Consider the following 18,739-nt stretch of genomic DNA (forward strand, 5'->3'; position numbering starts at 1 on the left):
CAGCTCTGACAGGTTCTCTGGGTCTCAGCTTTCCCATCTGGAGAATGGGGTGGTGACTTCTGCTGCCTCCCTCTAGGGGCTTCTGGAAGGCTCAAATGAAGAAAGTGTATATGAATCGGCTTTGAAAAGTATCCAGCGGTTCTGTGGGCCAGCCCGGTGGTCTCAGGCTATTTCCTCAGAAAAGGCTGAGACAAAGACGCAGGAGCAAGGGTCTGCATGGGAGGCGATCCCAGGAAGTGCTGGTCAGTGGTCGGTGGGCCAGCTGGGAAGTGGAGAAGGAAGGAAGCCAGTACAGAGGGGACTAAGGAGTGGGCTGGACTGGGGGCAGCTGGGCTCAACTCCACTGGGGCACCCCGAGACCCTGGACGGGACCTCCCCCAGGTTGTCCACCCAAGGGGCCGGGAGGCTGGGCTCTGTCCACCAGTTCCCACACCAGCACTGCCTGGCGGCTGCCCCAGAAGCACAAACTCCCCGTGCTTCCAGCAGCCCCCACTGCATGCCATACATGCTCCAGTGGCGAGAGAGCCCCAGGCACAGAGCGGCAGATGCTGGCCTTAGGAAGCAGCAGGTGGCTGTGGGGGCCGACGGCGTGTCTGCTACACCTGGCTATATTAGTGTCAAAAAACAAACAGGTAACCAGACTCTTCTTTTCATAGACAATCCCTAGGTTGTCTGCTTTGCAGAGAAACTGTGAGCCTGGTTGACCATAGAAACTTAGTGAAAAATAAACGCTTTGGGAGCTGTCCTGAGGTAGGCTGCAGTCAGCCCACCTCTGGGCCTGGATCCATCTCCTCATCCACAGAGCCTATCATGGGCACAGAGGCCCCAGCCCTGAGCTAACGGGTGGGGGAGAGACAGGCACGGCAAGGCAGGGTCCTGCCCGCCAGGAGCTTGGGGTCGTGTCTGGGAGATGGAGCAGGCTTGATGACAGCGAGAACACAAGGGCCATACCCTGTCCACTTTCCAGGAGACCTGGGACACCAGCTGGGCCCTTGAACGCCATCTCTCAGTCAGAGCTCCCAGGTGTCTAAAGACGACACGTGACCGAAGAGTCTGGAACCAAAACCTTTGCAGGTGAGAATCGGAAGCGTCCATAAAACCCACTGACCCAGGACCACTGGTTCTCTGAGCGCACCTGTTAATGGAGGTTTTCCTGCCTCGGTATTCCAGTTCCCAATGCCAGGCAAAATTACATAAAAATAACAGGTAAAACAGAGAGTTTAAAGTCCAGTGGAGAATAAAGGTATGAAGGCAGTAACTATAGCACCAAGTGTGAAACTGTCATCTGTCCCTCCTTCACCAGCCAGATCTGGTGAGCTGCATGTGGTGCACCCACTCTGACACACTGAGTGCTCTCTATGTGCAGGGGACACAGGGCCAGGTGGGGGAGGGGAGCACAGCCCTGCCCTCGGGGGGACTCTGGGGGAAGGGAAAGGCCAGCCTGGGGACAGGTCAGTTCACGAGACAGTGAGGGGAGGCTGCAGTCACACTCGTCAGCCTGGGCCACTGGGGAGTCGGCCTGGAGGATGGGCTTGGGGTTGACCTTCCAGAGAGAAGGCACAGCAAGAGGACCCGTGAGGAAGGTGGAGGCGCCGGAGTGTGCAAGGAGCCGCCAGCAGAAGCCGTGAGCCCGTGGCTGGTGCGCTGCACTCACCCTCAGCTCTATAAAGGCACCGACTCCAAAAGAGGACACTTTCTCTTGAGAGTGGCCCACAGTCTGAGTTCTAGAGCTGAGTTCTAGTCCTGCGTCTGTCCCTCAGAGGCTGTGTGGACGCAGACACCTCACTTCCCCTCTCCGAGTCGCAGTCTCTGCAGACCCCCAAGGTCTCTGGGCAAATCCTGTAGGATCCTGCATGTGACAATCCAGCGCACCACAGAAAGCCACAGGCATTGTTAGAAGGGACCCAGCCCCCAAGACACGAAGCCCCGGGTCAGGGTCCCAGGGCTTGCCCGCAGCAGAGTTAGAACAGGAGCATCCCCTGGTCCCACAGCATTCCCCACGCGGCCATGGCCTTGAGTTCTCCCTTGTCCAAGACAGACGGACAGAGCCTTCAATCTCCCTCAGACTTGCGGAATATCACCACAACCTGCTTTGGGGCTTCTGAGCAAACCGGGTGCCCTCTTGTTCATCATGACACCGGTGATCCACGCATCCTATCTTAGAATGCCTTACCCCCAAACCTTCTTATTAGTGATGGAGAAAATACTTATACAAACAGTTCTTACAGATAAATTATTTGTATAACGCACTCAAACGTGCTCTACATCTTTATCTAGTGTCATCTCCATGAAAGTAACCCAAGTCCTGACACCTGGACACGAGCTCTGCAGAGCCCCACAGCCCTCCCTCCGCAGCCCGCAGAGCTGGGCCGCTCAGACCGAGCACACACAGCGCCGGGCAGGAACCTGTCTGCACCCAGCCTGGTAATTCCCATATTCCCCAGGCTTTTTTTTTTTTCAGCATCATACATTATATTTAAGTCTCTCCAGCAATACAAATTTCAATTTGGCCAAGCTCTTTAATATTAATAGTTGTCAATCCAAATTCAGAGTGCATAATAAAAAATTTAATCGAAACGAATAGCTCACATATTTCTCTACCTCCTAAATATAGTTACCAATTAGACAAAAGATTTGGTGAGATAACTTTGTAGAATTAAGGCCACCTACTAAAGACCACCAGTCAGGGCTGAGAAAAGCCAAAAGGCATGACTCCATTCTCTTAATTACTTTTAAAGATAAAGCACATCTCACCTCCTATGCTTTTTACTCATAGGTACAAACTGCAAATACAGAATTCACAGGCATGCAATTCAGAGGAGACTTCAGAGCTAAATTATAATCACAAAGTTATCAATAATGACACAGCCATCGTTTCTATGACACATTACCGTTTACAAGACCCAGTCACTGGACCTTCTCCGGTTGGAGGATGGGTACCAGCAGCGTCACCACCACCTCATTTCACAGACAGCATAACTGAGGTTCAGAGGGGCAGAGAGCTGCTCGAGGAGCCACAGTCAGAGCGGCCCTGGACCCAGTGCTCCGATGCCAGGCACGGTGCACTCGCCTTGGCTTCCTACCTCTTCAGACACAAAAGCATCATCAGGGTTACTCGGTTAATGTGAGAACTAAGGAGCTATTGCCGATTTCCCTGCTCTTTGCTGAGAACCCATACCTCGCCCCTGGACCAGGGTGGCACGAATCCCCAGAGCCTATCAAAATGTCACAGCCAGAATGTCTCCTCAGGTAGGGCAGGGATAAACGCAGACTTCACGATGTGACCACCGGGGCCTGATGAGGAGTCCCAGCGCCACAGTTCCGGGGTGACCCCCTGACAACCCAGCGTTCCAGAGAATCACTGCGCTGGAAGGGACCCTGCCTCTCGTGTCGAGTCCAGCCCCCTCATTTTGCAGCAGCAGAAACAGTTCTGCCAAGGCTAAGAGATCTGACCAAGGTCACGGAGCTAGTTAGGGGCAGAGCTGGGACTAGAACCCACACACACATACTCACAAGCACGAGCGTGCACACATACCCACGCACACGCTCACACTCATGCACTCACACATTGAGGGGATCTAACGCGTCCTAGGTACAGCCCTGGCCTGGCTCCCTGGTTGTGGTGCATCCTGCTGGGCACTCAGGGTATTTCTTCTGCAAATTATCCAGGCGTCTTTCACGAGCTGCTCTGGGCCCAGCCCTGAGCGACATCAAGCAGGAAGTTTAAATGAAATGGCTCCCAAGTTCCTTAAATGGTTTAATAAAACATATACTGACTGCAATGTGCAGTTTATAGTGGCAAACGATTGCCCCTCAGTTGGGAAAAATGACCTCCAGTCGGCAATATTACTTTCAGCTTCATGATTCTAGTCCGCTGTTGGCCATTCCCTCAACCCACCGGGCCATTCTTTTCCATAACAAGGCCGCCTGCAGCCACCGCGTGTACCGCTGCCGAAGGTGCTGGTAATGTGCCTCCTAAAGGTCCATTCTGTGAGGAGACAAAAGAAACAGCGGGCAGATGACACTGACACGCCGAGGAGAGGAACACAGCTTGGAGAGCAGAGAGACGCCAGAAAATAAGTGTCAGGGATTCAGAGAGATTTGAGGAAATTAAACGTGGTCTCCAACAGCAAGCTCCGTGTCGGGGGTGTGTGCGTGTGTGTGTGTGTGTGTGTGAGATCCCACTCGGCATCACTCAGAGCTGGGATGGGCAACAAGTTAAACAGATTCATAGGAAGATTTAGAAAATGCAGGGAAGGCATTATATGAATTTCTAAGACCCTACTATGTTAATAACAAATAGCTATTAATACTGCTTCTAATCAAGAATGCCATTTCCGATGTTTGGTGCTGAAAGGTTTTGCCTCATCTAAAAAAGTCCTGGAATTTGACTGCCAGAAACTGATGACCTTTTATCCTAAACTGTGCATTGAGATGGCTTGTTAAGCTCATTAGTATTATATGGTGAATTAGATTAGACATTTTATGATTTCTCAAAAAAGGCTTTTTTGATATAAAAAAGCAGCAATTTCCTTTTTTGACATTTTTCATTTTTAAGGTAATAAAAATGGCACATGTGTACCGTGGCATAATGGATTAATTAAGGAATATTATGTTTATCCTAACTCTTAGCAAGTTGTACATCTTCATAACTCACTCATAAAAATTAATGCATTATCTTATACCATGGGCCGATAGATCTTCTATTTTTACCAAACCTGCTCAGAATACATGTTCTAAATTGGATTATTCTGAGAAATAGTGAATACTATATTCTGATATCATCAGTCCAAAATCATAGTGTTATTTTAAAATGTTATATTATTATATATAAAATCAAAACCCTCCAGTACTGCAGCTTTGAATTCTTAGGCTATTCTGGCTTTTCAAAGATCAGGCTGCTCTCTCCATCTACACTCACGGGCAGCATATTTGATATCTTCTCTCACTCACAATGGATTTGTTATTTAAAAAACACATGCATTACATCAAAGAATCACTGGACGGTATTTTTTGGCTATTTCTTTGTGTGTTGATGGTGGATGTGAATATAGAAGAATATTCATGCAAGATTCATAAAGGCCCCAGATTCTAAATCAACAGATGAAAAATCCCTAAAAATAATAATGTCCAGATGTTGCTTATTTAAATGAGCTCTTGCCATTTAATGTTGCCAATCACAAAAGTGATAGAATTTGCGAATTTCAAGGTATTCCTAATTTACAGAGGATTACAATTTTTTATCAAGGGAGCATCCAGGGTGATTAAAATCAGTGATTTCAATAAATACCGATGATTCCCTCACAGAGGGCACCTTCACCACCTTGGCCTCACCCCACAAAGCCCACGCTCTCAGGATGCAGATTCTCTTTCTTTTCCAGCCCCCTTCCTGAGAAAATGTAACCTGCCAGGCCTAAAATGCAGCTTGTTTGTAATGGGCTAAACTTCAGAACTGAAGGGACTCTTAGGAATTATATAGACCTAATTTCTCTTTTTATTGGTGAGAAAATTGAAGTCCAGGAACTCAAAATGTTTGACCCAAAGTCCCTGAGCTGAGAAGAAGAAAGAAGCCACCGAAATCTAGTCTTCTGAAGTCCAGGCTGGGGCTCTGTCCACCCACTAAAGTTCAGGATCAGTGTGACTATAACCCCGCACCTACATGGCCAGAGGAGCTGGTGAGACGTGGAGAACCCCAGGCCCTTTCCAGACCAGCTCACCTCCAGGTCTGGGCCTGGGGACCTGCACGTGACACAGGTCATCCCGGTAATTCTTAAACCACCACGACCATATGTTCCCTGGTCCCACGTCTCCCAGATCCCTAAAGAGTCTCCTCGGCATGAGAGAGGAGGAAGGAGTCAGCAAACCGTTCTGCCCTAGTTGACATGTCAAGGGCCCCGCCCCAGAGCTGCCAGCACAAGGAAACTCTCACTCAAATGGCCATCAGGAGAGGCTGTGTGCAAGACTGGAGAGCAGGATGGTGGACAGAGGCCCACCCTGACACGCAGAAGACCTCCCTCTCGGTCAGAGAAACCCTGACCAAGACGTGAAGCTCCAACGGCACGTTCTGGGCCAGGGCCCCCTTCAGCTTCCCTGGTCCTCTGCCCCGCATGACAAGCTCAGGGAAGAGCACGGTTGCCCTGCACAGGAGCGATGTGGAGGGTGACTGCAGAGGGACACCCTGCACGCCTCTCCTGCTGCAGATGCAGCCCAGAGGCCAGGCCGGGCTTGACTCAGCGAGTGTCGTGACGTATCTTTGATTTCTAATGGGCGTCCAGAATTAACTCACTATCCTCAAGGAAAAAGGTTCTTGGGAGGACCCGGTGGGATTCCGGTGGGCATGAGGTCTGTGTAGAAAGCTCAGCTCACAAAGGTCGCTCTATAGGACCGGAAGGCTCCTGGTGCCTGGCTCCCATGCTCCCCGTGCTATGTATACACATGATAATGGAGCAGAGACTCCCCGCCTGGCTTTCACCAGCCTTGAGAAAGGGGTACCTGGGAGAAGCTTCAGCCATACGTGGCCAACCCTGTACCTGAGCTGCCGTCTGCTCTGCAAACTCTAGGACAATATCCACACAGCGCCCCCTGTAGCTACACCCTTGCACTGCCCCTTGGGACAGACGGGGCCCACCTGCCCCGTAGGTGGCACCTGTGTCTCTGCTGTAGGGACATTTAGCTCCTCATCACAAGACACAGCTCCGTTTCAGAACGTGACAGCCACCTGCATTGAGCAATTTTTTTAAATTTCAGTCATAAAACCCTCAAGAGTTCAAAAAAGAAGTGGCTTGGGGTCAAACGTGTTCTATTAAGAATAGCACTTACCTAGAAATTCTGTTAAGCTGGATGTAAACTTTCCCACGCATATCTTTGCTGGGCATACTCAGACATTATGTGATTGCTTCTAGAAAGACTTTGGTAATAAGATGCCCAATCACATCAGGGTAGAGTTACCAAATCTTTCATTAGACCCATCTAGTTGAAGGTTGAAGATGGAACACCGACACCTGGAGGAAGATGCTTGGGCGGGAAGTTGGACTGGGCTGCAGGGCAATTTTGGAAGTCTCGTGAGGGGGCCTCAGTACAAGAAGCAGGAGGGAAGCAGCAGAGTTCAGGCCACTGGGAGGGCCTTCGTGGGCTGGGGCCTCGCTCCTGCTCACGGGCACGTCAAACACCTCCTCAGTACGCTTCTGTCCACCAAGCTATGCGCTCGTGTCTTCTCCTCTCTGCCACCAAATGGCAGCTGTAGACTCTCAGGCTCAAGTCACATCAGGGGAGCCCAGCGCAAGGACAAGCATGACAGCAGGTGGCTCGCATGAGAGCTAAAGGATGCTGCAGCGCCCCCCACCAACAGCGCCCAGATGCCACTTGGAAAACCCCATGTCCATATATGCCTCCCTCCCCCATGACCTCTGACCCGAGCATGCTAGGTGAGCAGGGAGAAGAAACCAGCTCTAACAAGACACCTCAGAAGAACCTGCTGTGTTGGACATGTCCCTGATCCCCCAGGGTGCCGGCGCAGGGAGCAGGCAGAGGACGGGCCGAGCCGGCGCTCTGCGGTTAGAAGCAGCAGCCACAACAGCAGGACCTGGACCTTGGAGGCATCCAGCCACCCCTCTCCCTGGCTGGTTCCCAGACTCTCCTCCCAGACTCTTCTGCACAGTTAAAGGCTGAAGGAAGAGGGCCTCACCCATGAGGAAGCTCACTAGCCCATTTCCCCAGGAGGCCTTGGCCATCTGGGCCTGTGACCAAGAAAGACAGCCATGGTGACCTCTTCCGAGGGGCCGGCCGCTCTGGGCAGCCAGGGGCTCTGAGCTCTGTCACATGGCCCAAGCCCATCATCTGGACAGTGGGCACCTGGCCGTGCGGGGCCGACGGGGCCCTGCTCTGCTCTCTTCCCAAAACACCAACAAGGACGAGTCTTGGCCACAGCGCTCCTCTGCCCTTACCAACAGCAATTCTCCTTTCCTCCAGCCTGAATGACGGCCGCTTTCCTCTGCACTGCCTGAATCTGGGAGGCAGCATCAGATACTTGGGACACACACAAAATGAGATAATGACAATACTTATTTCATGAGGTCGTTACAAGAATTAAATGAGATCATGCATATAAAATGAGGACAGTGCCTGGCACTTGGTAAATAGTCAACAGGCACTAACAGCTGCCCACATTTGATTCCACCACGAGCTGAGCTGCCCGACACCAGGCCAGGCCCCACGAAGGCCTCCCAATAGGTGTGAGCATTCAGAGGGGAAAGGGAGCACAGGAAACACTGGCCGCGGGACGGGGCAGGACTAGAGGAAAATGGCCACGTCCAGCAGTGAAAATGACCAAGGAATTGCCTAGTTTTTCTCTCAGTTGGAGAATAAATATTCATCATCCCCAAGATTAAAAGTGTTGCCTTTACTTCAGAGGTTTGAAACAAGATTTTCTACCAACAAATCTTTTTCAAACGAAAGCTTACCAAGGAAGCTCCCTGTGCAAAACAGACGCGTACGGAGCAACCCTGGATGGGCGGGGTGGCGTGTCCTGGGGCCTCCAGTGTATCCTAGACCGACTCCCTCGTGGTCTGTGCAACGACCACCAACTCAGGTGATGACGTCAGACCAGCGGCTCTGCGAGCGCAGTCCCTGGACCAGCAGCATGGGCAGCGCCTCGGAACTGGGTAGAAATTCAAATTCTTGGACCCCGCCCCAGACCTTCTGAATCAGAAAGTCTGGGCTGAGGCCCAGGGTTGTGTTTCCACGAGCCCTCTAGGCAACTGCGATGCCCACTCCAGCTGGGGATCCACTGCGCTTGCTCCGCCAGCGGCCCCTCCCTCGGGCCAGGTGGGCAGCCTCCCCGCTCTCCCCCATGGAGATTCCTGATTTGATTGGTCTGGGGTGGCGTCCAGTCTCAGCAGCTCCCCAGGGGATTCTAGTCAAGTAGTCACCGTCCAAGTTCTGGCCACTCTCAGTGTGCTCTGAGGAGCAGCCGCAGCCACATGGCCTGGGAGCCCGGCAGGTTCACAGGTTGTCCCGCAGACCTGCTGAGTCACAATCTGCACGTGACCAAGATCCCCGGGCGATGTGTGTGTCCATTACTGACACCCTGGTCCAGGCAGCTCTGTTTAAGGCCCGGAGAGCACCTTAGACACCATGTGATCCAAACCACTCATGCCCCAGGTGGGCACCTGAGGCTGCACGGCTACCCTCATCACTACCGCAGGTGGAGGATCAGAAGCAGCCCCCTCAGGCCCGGGCCAGCCTCCTTCCCACACCCACACAGCCTCCAGCCGAGCACACTTGCCTCAGCCTTCCCTCGGAACCCTCTCTCAGCCTTCAGTCCCTGAGGCCTCGGTCGGAGGAGGCTGCCCCAGTGGAGGAAGCAGGAGCTGAGGAGGACGTGGGGGTGGCAAGGGTTCCTGTTGGGTGGTCTGCAAACCCTCAAAACCTCTTCCAGGGGGTCTGCCACTCACTGTCCTGCTACTCGAGGCCTGATAATATTTGAGATGTCACATTTCTAGAAACACTGAAGTCACATTTAAACACATACATATTGGGGCCTGCAGAGGAGAAATAAAATTTGGTGAATGATTCCAGCATGTGCCCTATGTAAGTTTTTACTGTGGACATTGTCTCAAGTTATATTTTGTTAAGGATCAAAAACTCTACTCTTGAGCCCAGCTTGCCCATAAGAGCATCATTTTGTGCTATTAGCTGTTTTTAGACATGAAACAATCCACACACAAACGTGAGGAAAACTTTACTATCTTCTTGCAGTATTTCAGGAAGAAAATAACAATGGCTTTGGCGTGGGGAAAATTTAACACATACACCCCTCCACTACCAACCTGACAAATACACACACACACACACACACACACACACACACACCCCACTCCAGCCAAAGTTCCCTCCCCTCTGGGCTACCAGCTCCTCAGCATTGGGGGCCACACCCCACCCACCAGGGCTGAGCACAGGGACCCTCAATAAGGCTTAGCTGCTGGTCAGCAGAACAACTGAGAGAAGGGGGCAGCCAGAGTCAGAAGAGGCAGGACAACCAAAGTCAGATGAATCTGTGGGCCGAGCTCCCACCACCTACTGGGCTGTGAGCAGACAGACACCAAGACCTGGCCAAGACCCAAACTTCATCTTTAAACAGAAAAACAGTCACAGATATGCCCATTTCCAAAATACGTGGACATATGCCATCACTCATCTCTCCTACTTAGTCTCAGGCACAATGCAGTCACCAGACCAGTTCATTCCTTGAACACTTACCAAGTGGCCTAGGGACATGCCTCCTGCTGCTTGAGGCATCACCGCAAACTTTCAAGGCTGAAACTCAACATCTTTCAAAGTCATTGCTGTCTTTCTCACAATGTGCTATCATGCCGATCACATTATCATCTTACAACTCAGATTATCATACTTTCCTTTGTACAAAATGAACTGAGCCAGAAAACTGTAAGGGTAGGAGTCCAGCTCTGCCGGGCTTAACCCACAGCCAAAAGATCATGAACAACGCCGCTGTGCTCCACAGTGCGACCGCGCAAAGCCTATTGTCGAAAGACAGTCGGTATTGAGGGGCAATGTCACGCATTCCCAAACACAAAAGGAGAACCACATCTCTGCTTGAGATGGACTCAGGACCGACCGTTCCCTGGAGCCCCTCAACAGACCCTAAATACCTGGATTGATGGATTATTTCCATAATGCACACAAATACGTAAAATCAACTACAAGTTTTCTCTCTGTTGAAGAAAGAACAAATAACTATCCACGCTTTGTCCTCTGTGTGGAGAAATATGAGAAGGTTCCTTGTAGTCCACACATCCTGGTGGATGGAGAAGGTGGCAAGGAGGGGAGGAGGCAGAGAGAGACAACCACCTGATCCCTCATGAGCAACAACTGACCATCTGAGACCAAGAGGCAAAGAGGCAGAGACCCAAGCCACTCTCTGAAAAACGGGAAGCAGCTCTCCAGGTATGGAAAAAAAGACGTGGGGCCAGCCACAGACCTCTATGCCAGGAGTCATCCCAGATAACGTGCGAGCCAAAGAACGGAGGGGAAAGAATCATTCAAGGCCTTCTCCCCGCTCCCTGGGTCTTCTTTTCTATGGGTTAGGGAAATAATTCACTTTTTTAATGCGAGAAGAAGTTATCAATTGGCTTAGCTTTTCTTCTAATCCTGAGGAAAAGCTGTGCATGTAGACACGCAGGCCTCTTGAAACTAACCCCTTCTTCAACAGAGCCGGAAGCTGGTCCTGCCATGCAGCGTAGGGCAGGGTCTTAGAATTCAATATGGGGAATGAAGGGGAGTCCAGGTCACCTCGCACTGCCTCCCATCTTCATTCTCTCCCTCAATTTGCCACCTCTACCAATGACATCACATCTTAATGTAATTGCAATTATTTTTTTCAACTAGGACCTGACTTCAGGCTTACTAAAACCTCAGTAAGTGCTCGCTGGAAAGAGAACTCTCCTAATGATTACGTTTACAGTGATGGTGATGAGGGCAAGACATGGAGTCACAGGGACAGGCACGTGCATCCTGGGGTAGCCATTTTCAGATGTGTGGCTTGTGCACGTTAGTTGTCTTTGATGAGCCTCAGTTTCTTTGTCTGCAAAGTAGGGTGCCAAGGGATTACACAAGATAAGGGGTAGCAAGCTCTTACCACAGGGCAGAGTTGGCCAATGCTCTCTGTAAAAGGCCACGTAGGAAATATTTTAGGCTGAGCAGACCACATGGTCTCTGTCCCAACTACCCAACTCTGCCATTAGGGTGTTAAAGCAGCCGCCAGTGAGACGGAATGAACGGGAGTGCCTGTGAGCCAAGAAAACTTTATGTATGAACAATGAAATTTGAATTTCATATCATTTTCATGTGTCACAAAACATTTTTTTTTCAATCATTGAGAAATGTAGAAGCCACTCTTCACGCACAGGCTACACAAAAAGAGGCAGAATGACAATGAGAGACGACCTCACACCCGTGAGGACGGCGACCACCAAGGAAACAGAAAACAACCAGTGTGGCGAGGATGTGGACCTTTGCGCCCTGTTGGTGGGGATGTAAAAAGTGCAGCTGCCATGGGAAACAAGACAGCAGTTCCTAAAAAAATTAAAAATGGAATTACTATATGATCCAGCGATCCCACTTGTGGGTATATAAACGGACTTGAAAGCAAGGTCTTGAAGAAATGTTTGTACAGTCGTGTTCATAGTAGCGCTATTCATAATAGCCAGGGGGTGGAGGCAACCCAAGCGTCCCTCAACGGATGAATGGACGACCAAAGTGTGGTGCATATATATATGTATTTGTGTGTGTGCGTATATATGTATACACACACACAAATACACACACGCAAAATGGAATATCATAGATGAATAATAACAAAAGAAGGAAATTTTGATGCATACTGCAACACGGGTGAACCTTGAGGACATTATGCTAAGCAAAATAAGCCAGTGACTAAAGGACAAATACGGTACAATTCCACTCATATCGGGTCCCCAGAGGTGCAATTCATAGAGACAGAAGTAGGAGGGTGGTTGCCAGGCGCTAGGGGGACGGAAATGGGGAGGATTGTTTACCGGCCATGGAATCTCAGTTTGGGACGACGAAAAAGTCCTGGAGATAGATGGTGGTGACAGTTGCACAACAATGTGAATGTAGCTAATGCCACTGAACTGTACACTTAAAAATGGTCAAGATAGTAAATTTTCTGTTATACGTGTTTCACCACAATTTTTCAAAGTGTTTTTAAATGTTAAAAAAAAAAAAAAAAACAAGCAGTGAGCCAATGGGACCCCAGGCAGTGATTCACCAACCCCAGGCATAGGGCACGAGAGCAGCTCAGTAAACATCCCCTAGAAAGGACATGAGTGGAAGGGTATTGGGGTTATATGTGAAGAGAGCGCTCAGAGGCAAATGAAGAGATTTCTAAGATTTATTCATTCAAGTCTTTACCAAACATCCACTCTGGGGCCAATAATCATCTGGGAATAGACACAAAAGTAGAGAGAGGCACCCCAGGACCTACAACCCAACCCTTCCATCCCGCACACCGCTGTCGAAAGGAAGTCCACGAGTACATGTGTGCAGGCACGCCCCGGGGTGCACAGGGGTGTCCCATGGGCCGGGAGGGGGCGCAGAGGCCACATGGGCACTTGCATGGCTCACACACTGAGGCACACCCTCCTTGGAGTGGTCAATGATCTCGTCAGGGACAGAAAAGTTCAATGACTACAAGGGTGAGTTTAATTATATGTTGTCACTGACTAGCAGTGGTTACGATGGTACAATTACACATGTAATTTATCAGCAAGATACTTGCATACATAATAAACCAAAAGCAAAACATTAAATTTCAGTGGATGCTAAAAATATAAAATTGGGCCATGATGCAGAGCTGTCTCATTTGCAAGGGGGTAGAAGAGAAAAGCCACGGACCTCCCCTTCCTTTTAAAAGCTGACTGTCCACACCCACCATGACCACATGGCCCCCATCCCAGGAATGCACTCCCTAAACACCAAATAAACCCCAAACCCCCAGTGGTGTGTCAACAATGCTCCTTCACAAAGAAAATGGGATGAGGAAGCTGACTTAGGAAACTCACCACCCTGTCTGACTTTCTCTGAACTTACTAACCACGGGCCCCACGGGTGCTGGGAAGACCACATGCCTGGCAACGTCTTGGGGTTCCTAGCTCTAGTATGAGTCTGAGGGGAAAAGGCTAATTATGTGAATGGGCTATACTTTCCTTAATCTTGAATAAAGAGGGAGAAAAGGAAAAGATGACTAAACAGAGAAAATGAAAATACTAATAACAACAGTGACATGCATTTACTAAATGCTCACTTTGAGCCAGGCATTATTTTCAGTGAATTGCACAGATTACCTGTGTAATCTACTATATTGTCATTCCTGTACAGATGAGAAAACTGAGGCACAACGAGGCTGTCCCTTGACATATGGTCATACAGCTGGTGAGCAGTGGAAGCCAGGGTTCTGCCCAGGAAATCTGGTTCCAGAGCCCGTAGCTTTGCTATAGGTTACCAGGTCTTGAGGTCATTTATCTCTCTCTTCTTTATTATTTTCTGCCTGGTACTGCTATAGTGTCCATTATTCAATAATTTAAAAGTCAAAGGTATGGCGACTTTTTATCCTCATTGCTGGGAACAAGATTTCCAATCGCCAGGTACCAGCCATGCTGGACTAGGGAGCGCCACCTCCCAGAGCTTCAGCCTATTTCCTCAAGATGGCTGATCCCATATGGCTGAGCATCAGTCAGTCCCACAGACATCAAGCCTGGTGAGTCAGAAGAGGACACACAAGAGCCTCTAAAAGAACAAGAAATACACTATAAATTAGAGAGTCTTTCCCAGGAGACACACAACCAGTCATTTGGACAGGAGGTCTTCTGAGCCTCATAAATTCCTTGCCCATGTCCCACTTCGAAAGGAGTCACCTTCTCCTACTCTGCCTCCATGTCTTCAGTCCCAGTCATCTGTGTATGTGCCCTTGGGGATTTTTAAAGATATTTTTACGACAAGGCACCCATGTGGCTTCAGCTTACAGAGATTGCCTGGCACAGTCCTAGACAAATTTTTGCTATTTTAAAAAGCAATTGAAAAGAAGAGATAATGAGAATGCCTTTCTATAACTGACCATTTTGATGTGTAAAAAATAAAAGTTTGAGAGGGTAAGGGGGTGAAGAGATGGTAAAAAGAGGAATTTCATTAAGACCACTGGGCCTACTATTCCAAGGTTTTGTTAGGGCTTAAGATAGAGTCCTGTCTATCTACCCATCCATCCATCCATCTCCCCTCCATCCCCCCATCCATCCATCCACTTATCCACTAATCCATCCGTCCATCCACCCACCTATCCACCCACTCATCCACCCATCCATCCACCTACTCATCCATCTATTCATCCACCTATTAATCATTCAAGTTGCCAAAGTTTTATTGAGAACCTACTATGCATCAGAGACCATTCCAGGAATTAGGAAAATAACACTGAACAAAACACACAAGGCCGTACTCTCTCCAGGTTTACAGTGTAGCAGGGAGACAGACCAGAAACCAGTAAAGAAGGAGTGGGTCACCAAAAGGCTTCCTGCACCAAACATCACAATGTATTTGAAATCCTCCTAACACAAAGGTAAATGAGAGCCATTTCCTCATCTGTTGTTTTCAAGGATCAGTTGTAAAAACAAACAAGAGTGTCTTTTATGGAAACGCTAATGGTACAAAAATGTATTCCAATGTGGCAGCATCATTTGAGGGCAAATACTACAGGCAATATTGCTATGACAAAAGCTTTATTTCTCATCTTCTCTGTCCTTGATTTAAATATATACATGTATGGGGGTGCACACGTATCAAGATTCAAGTATTTCAATATAAATTTTGTATTCAAAATACTTTTCCTGATTTCAGTTGATTGCACATTTCAAGCCAATGTTGCAGCAGTAATCTTTGTTCTGAATCAAAAACAGGGCGCTCTCTCTCTCTCTCCTGTCTCAACAATCTCTTCTTCCTCCCCCACCTTCTAGCCTTAAGAAGCCCAAATATTCAAGCTGCTTTCAGAGGTGAGTGATATCAAGGGCAAAACCCATTTCTGCCCATGTGTTTTGCTGCTAGAGGTTTCCAGGGCTGGGGGGGGCCCAGGTGCTGGTGAAAGCCACATCACAGAGGCACCAGGATAGGACAAACCTCCCCGCTTCAATTTGAGTGTGTAATTGTTTGCATACATCTCACCCGCACTACAATAATGTCATCCTTGGTTGACACAGATTTTAAAGCCCTTTGAAAAGGTGGAATGTTCTCAATCATGAGCGTGATTATAATGGGATTTAAGTTGAAGGAGCTGATTCAGGCCCTCGCTTGGGCCAGGCTCTATGACAGAGCGGAGTGGGGAAGGAAGTAAGAGGGCTATAATTCCGCCAGGGAAAGGATGCAGAGCGTAGCCATCACCTCTCTCCCAGAGCCGAGGACGCCCCAAGCAGTATCACAAAACTGTGGAACTCCAACTGGAATCTCCCCACACCCCCAAAAATCTTCTTATTTCCTATCACATTAGACCAGTGGTTCTCAAAATGGTACGACTATGCCCCCAAGGTGACATTTAGTAATTTTGGGAGACATTTTTGGTTGTCACAAGGTGGGGAGAGGGTGTACAACCACCCTCCGGTGGGACGAGGCCAGGGATGCTGCTAAACATTCTACGGGACACAAGATGCTCTTACAGCAAAGAGCTACCCAACCCAAGACAGCACTAGTGCCGAGGCTGAGAAACCCCACCTCAGATCCAGGAGGTGCGTCAGAGCTTGAGAGAGCAAGGGTGGGGCAGGAAGGGGCATTTCCAGGAAAGAGATTTGAAGCTGCTTCCCCTGGCTTTGCCACCCCTCCTCTTCCCCCAGAAGACGAGGCAGGTGACAGAGGAGAGGATAAAACAGGGGAGGGAAGAAAGGAGCCTTTGAGCCAAATTACTCACTCTTTTGCCTTTTGATCTTAAGCACACCTTCCTTATTACGTGTCAGAAGGGACTGGAAACCCAGCAATTTTTTTCTTCAAGGCATAACTACCCAGGCCCCACAGAAACACAGCAATCTCTCTGGCAGATCCCGGGCCCGTCCATCCTCTCCCTGATGAACCACGGCAGTGCCTACAGACGCCCAACTCACCCGCCGAGCCCAGCCAAATGCCCGGATTACTAAGGCAAAGAGTTGTGAATTTCATTAAATATGTTAAAGGGGAAAAAATCAGCTTTGAAAAATAGTAATCCTGTCTTTCAACAAAAATATTATAGGAAGCTATGAATTTGGGAGATCCGAATAGGATGTTGGTACATGTTTTACTAAGGTAATATAATGGCACACTATTATTAGATCACATTAATCATCACTGTGCCAACGGCGCTGACAGCCCCACTGAAAAGGATTGAAAGGCCTGGTAATGGATATAAATTACCCATTGTGTGATAAAAGGATTTTTACTAAGAAGGTAAGAATAAAACAGCAAATTTCTAATATAACTGTTGTGTAAAAACCAAAATAAAAGCAATCCACGGTCAGTAATATCCACAAAATCAGAAGAAAGCACTTTTCCAACAAGATAAAGTCACAATAAAAAAATATATATTCGATACAACATAAAATTAATTTCTGAGTGCATAATTCTGCTTTCAATTTCCCTGGTTTATGTAGTGACCTGTGAAGCCCATGGTCAGAATTCGATCTGAGGGTGAGTTTACGGAGGTACGGGGCAGCCTCAGATCCGAGCGCTGGCCCCTCGTTTATAGTCTAGGGTTTTATCAGCTTCTATGCTGGGGAAACACTCCATCACTGAGTTTGTGATCTTGAGTCTGATTGAGGTGACGAACACGGAGCTGCTTTGGGACAGGCTTCCTCTAAGACTGGGCCAGGCCATTGATCCACCTGGTGAGTGACACGGAAACTGACTGCGGGCGGTACTTAGAGCCGCCACCTGGCTTTGGGCAGCAGCCCCACCAGCTCACCAGCTCTCATTCCAGCTGCCGGCCAGCGGACCGCGACTCAAAGGATGTCACACAAGAGAGAAAGAAATCCACCACACAGGCCTTTGCCCCATCTATGACCCATCCTGAGACTTCCTGAGCACATCTTGACATCACATATTCATCCCACCCAGAAGACCCAGGACCCATGCTGGATCCCAGGAACATTTGAATCTGGAATCTTCTCCATGGCCCACCTCAGTCCACAGAGGAAAGAGCAGCTGGGAGAACTCTCACCTCGCACGGGGGTCTACAACCCAGAGAGGACAGCCCGGCTCCCCCACCAACTCACACACAGACAGCACTTCCACGAACTACAAAACGAGGTTCCTTACCAGGCGAGTCTTAAAGCAACGGCGCTCCCTCCTGGCTGAAGGATATTCTTAAAGCCGTGGTGGGCAGGAACTGCAAAAATAAGACCTGTTAGAAACTCTCCATGTCGAATACAGAGACTCCAACAAGACAGGTAAACAGCATTCACCAAGGTAACATCTGCTGGGTTAGTTGAGAGTCTAAAAATATTTAATGGCACCACTGCCCCGATTCACCATGCAATTGAAAAATGGGAACTATGTGACCTTTGCTGCAGTAAACCAGATTTGCTCAGCTTCTTTTAATGGGAAATTGCCACCTGCAAAAAAGAAGAGCAGGGGCTTTCTAACCGTCTCTGCCTCGGATGGGGCAGAAGAAGAAATACGAGGAGATAAGGATGCTCACTCTTGGAATTCCAAAAACGAGGAACTGAGGAGGTACTCGTGGGTCCTTTGTTTCTCCCTGACTTAAGGAGCCCCCTACAGCAGACCACAACCCCACCCAGATTTCAGTTGGCCCCTCCTGTTCAGTGGCCAGGGCAACCCTCATCGGGTTCAAACCAGGAACCTGGACGGACCCAGACTCAGGGACGCTATGTGGCACCAAAGTCCCCTCTCCCGAACCACCACCAGGAAAGCAGTGCGTGAGATAAGAGCCTGGAGGGAAAGCCTGCGTGCCCGCCCACAGGGTCTCCAGAGCCGCTGGCCCAGGGACTCAAGGCCAAGCCCCCGCCTGCGACCTCAGTGCAATCCCCGGGCCAGCCACTCCCGGCCCACTGCAACTCAGCGTCTAATTTGTTTTGTCATGCTACAAAAGGATCTCTAGGGCAAGCAAAAGTCTCCCCTTGAGAAGTCATATTTTACTGAACCTGAAGTTGCACATTCTGATATTAACAGAAACAGA

General features: G+C 49.3%; 1 protein-coding gene across 1 annotated transcript in view; it reads right to left on the reverse strand.

Annotated features, from left to right (window-relative positions):
- ZNF536 (zinc finger protein 536) overlaps nt 1-17,916 on the reverse strand; it is a 365,002-nt gene extending 347,086 nt beyond the window's left edge. Inside the window, exon 1 of the mRNA XM_046683106.1 lies at nt 17,860-17,916. The gene's annotated coding sequence lies outside the window, so the exon portion shown is untranslated. The remainder of the gene's footprint in view (nt 1-17,859) is intronic.
- Between the last annotated feature and the right edge of the window lie 823 nt (nt 17,917-18,739).

This window comes from Equus quagga, chromosome 13 (assembly GCF_021613505.1).
Source record: "Equus quagga isolate Etosha38 chromosome 13, UCLA_HA_Equagga_1.0, whole genome shotgun sequence".
Taxonomy (NCBI): domain Eukaryota; kingdom Metazoa; phylum Chordata; class Mammalia; order Perissodactyla; family Equidae; genus Equus; species Equus quagga.